The sequence below is a fragment of the Gavialis gangeticus genome, unplaced genomic scaffold, assembly GCF_001723915.1.
Source record: "Gavialis gangeticus isolate Ggan-Ray unplaced genomic scaffold, GavGan_comp1, whole genome shotgun sequence".
Classification (NCBI taxonomy): Eukaryota; Metazoa; Chordata; order Crocodylia; family Gavialidae; genus Gavialis; species Gavialis gangeticus.
Window position 1 is genome coordinate 1,406,698 of NW_017729016.1, and position 3,597 is coordinate 1,410,294.

Sequence of the window (3,597 nt, forward strand, 5' to 3'; positions counted from 1 at the left end):
AAAGGGGTAATCATGGAAGAGGCTAAAGATAAGGTTTATTTGATCAGCTGGTCTTGGGGAAAATAGGTTAACTAACCCTTTGGCAGAGAAATTAGTTTGTTTGATGGTTATAAGATGTGAAGGATCAGGCAGCTTTGAGACATTTTAAAGTCTCGGGACTTGGAGGACGGCAAACAAAGTTATATGGAGAAAAACCATGGCATCGTCAACTGCATGTCAATGCCATTAGCACAACCCGGGTGCAATGACCTTCTGCAAGCCACACCACTGCACCCTCTTGCCTGGGCTGAAGGCAGGGTAGAGATGCATCTTAGGACTAACTAAATTAGAGATGCATGAGCTGTTATAACTTTGCTAGCCAAGCCCTTTGCTAGTATTGTTACTAGCTCCCATTTTTTTGTTGATGAACCAAAAGCATCTGCAAAACTCTGGGCTGAGGGATGCAGGAGCCCACATGCCAAGTTTAGCCCCCAAACTGTCTCGTGGTTAAGCAGGTTGTGTGAGCTGCTGACCTGCTGCCCGACCCAGAGCTGGAGGGACCACTCAAGGCAGCTAAAATAGCAATTTAGCCCCTATGGTCCTTTCAACCTCCCACCGAACTGGCTGCCCAGTGAAGACTAGCCCTGGAGATGTTTTGTGGTCCTTGTCCCATACCCGGTCTTTCCCCTGAGACATCCAGCCCCACTGTTCATGGCACGTTGTAGCCGGACAAAACTTCTGCCAGCTGATGGTTCATCCAGGAAGGAGCCCAGAGGGCACAAGTCGACCGCAGTAGGGACAAGAGTGAATGTCAAGGCCTTACAGAGGTCTGACCTGAGACCTATGGAGTAGCTGGTGTTACCCCCCCGTAGGGAAGGAAGCTGGTGGGACCCAAGACCAAGACCAGCCAGTGAGACCAAACAGCTGCATCCCTCTGAGCCCGGCACAGGGAGACCCCCCAGCGCAGACCCCCACGACTGTACGGGGTTTCTGAGATGCGAAGCACAGAGGGTGATTAAAACTGCACAAATAAACCAAAAGCCCTGCACTCCTTAATTAACCTGGGGTTGCGTATGTACACATCATCAAATGCTCCACTCATTGTCTGACTCTGCATTTATCAAAAGTGAGCTATCAACTTTCTTAATATCGCTTCTTTGCTGTTAGCTACAGGGCTCACAAAAACAAGCACTAGATTCAAAGCACAGCAGTACCCAGGACAACACACCCAGATGCCACCCTCTGAAATTCAGCGTGGCCCTTTGAAATACCCCGAAATGAGGTCACCAAACTACTTATCAAACGCAAGGAAACAAATGTAGTCACAGTGTTTTCCAACCAGCATCAAAAGTCCCTGACCTAGTTTAGCGGCTTGATTTAAAAAATGCAAAGGACCACTGGGATTGTGTTGATGAAAGGAGCCTAGCATGGCCAGACTCTTGCAGGATGGGCCCAATGAGTGCCTAAACACCCGAGAACATCCGGGTTTTGAGGCCGCCCCGTCCCGCAAAGCCCTTAAGCCACCTCGGTAGACTCAAGGCCCCTCTTGGAAAATGCCAGCTCTCAGCCTTCACTTGGTTTTTTGTCTCTGGAAAAGTAACAGAGCAATTCTTGTGTTGCGAAGAACTCAGAATATTTCTGGCACTTGGGATTCCTATTTGAAATGTCTGGGCTTATCTTGTGAACCACTTGGAGGTGGTTGATTCCTCTCCCACGCAAAGTTTAAAACCAACTGCCTGGCGGTGGCAGTCAGGGCTGAAGAACTCGCTTGGCTTCAGGCTCGCTGTCATCTACCAGATCCCTGCTAAACTCTTCATTTGACCCTCTCTTCTTTTAATGATTTCCATGTCCAGCCAGTCAAGGCAGCCTTTGTTCTGCAATCCTGCAGTCCGTTAGCTGCTCCTGCTCAGGGAGCTCCTGTTGCACAGCTGTGCCGATGGTCTTAAACTCGTTCCAGTGAAGTTGCATGTTTTTGCTTGAATCTTAAACTGAACAGCACAGCCATAGGGCCCAAGAAAATGCGTACAGCTTCAAGTGTAATTGGAGAAAAATGCGTGCGCTATATATGAGGATGCACCTTGCCTTCCCCTCCCCTGCTCCTTTTCAAAACTCTAGATCTGCCCGTGCCCCTCACTATGCCACCAGCACGACACCCTTGCAAGGCTCTCACAACACCCCGGTGGAGAATCGCTAGCTTTCTCTGAAACCAAGCCATAGCTGGTATCTACATCCAATGTTAGAAATCTACCAAGTGATTGCAGTAGCTGCTTTTAGAGCAAATGGTCAGTACATGGAGCTGGTGCATGCCTGACACACTTTCCACCTGGGTGCACAAATAGCATCTCTGGGTGCCTGTTTTTTTTATAAAGAAATTAGCTTAAAAAAGAAATGCTGCCTCCCTGATCCCCCTGGCGCGGGAGGCTAATTGACAGTTGCGGGGAGCTGCTGGAGACGGAGTGATCCAGGGAGGACGGATGTGTGGCTGTTGCACCAAAGGGGAAATGCAGCGGTCGGTGCTGGAGTCAGCCTCTCAGCACAGTGAAATTGGCTCATCGAGGGCCTCATACAAGCCTCTTTGGCTGCAATGGGATGTCCTTGTATTGACTTCTGTCAGCACAAGACTTCCAAACCCCTTCCGTCTGATCCCTCTGCATGGCTTTCATATGAGCACCAGATTTTTCCACCCATACAACAGCTTCATGGCCCCAATCCTGGCACTAGCGCCGGGTTTGCCGTTCCATTCTCACTGGTTTCAACCCAGTTCAATACAACCAGCCGGCAAGCTGCTCTACTTTTCCCCCAGCAGAGACCAGCCCTGTCGCCAAAGCAACCCCTCCCCCATGGAGTCCTAAGAAGTTTCCAGGATTGAGCCCCAAATTGTTGCCATAATTTCTCCTCCTCAACTCATTCAGCTGTCATTTTTCTCCCAGGGGAAAGTAAAAAAAGTAATGTAGATGTCCATGGAAATGTCCATCTCCAGAGCACGCCAAGAGTGCCACCTCCAAGCAGTTTGACAGACCAGCTAAGCAAACGTCCCCAGGCTCACTTACAGCCCTAACGAACAAATGCCAAACAGAAGGGCACAGAGCCCCTTGCTATCAGCTGGTGTGTCCAGAACAACACGGCCCCGCTTGCCCCGTGCTTTGGGGGGCGCGCATCAGCTCACGCGCTCGCAGACCAGATGCTGGCCGCAACCCTTCGATTCGAGGAGGATCTGCACCACGGCTCGACGGTGGGTCCGGAGACGACTCGAGAGCCCAGTCCTTGGGCCGGCACACGGCCTGGCACCGGGCTCTGAAGCTGCCGCCAGCCCAGGCGGGGGCCGCTCGGGGCTGCAGGGACGCACACACGGCGCAACCCCCCCGGATCTCCAGACCCTCCTGCTTAGGCCCCAGCCCCCCTCAGGGAATCCCAGCTGTTACTCTTCTCTCATTTCCTGGCTACACAGAAACAGGCCTTTTCTTGAAGAGCTGAGAAAGGCCCCGGGCGGGACGGTGGTACCGCCGCGGCTTCCCGTCTGGCAGCCCCGGGCCGCGCCCCCGCAAGCACCGCGCAGCGCCCACTAGGCAGCCGCCCGGCCGGAGAGCGGCTTTAGCGGCGCCTCGGGCTGAGCGAGCT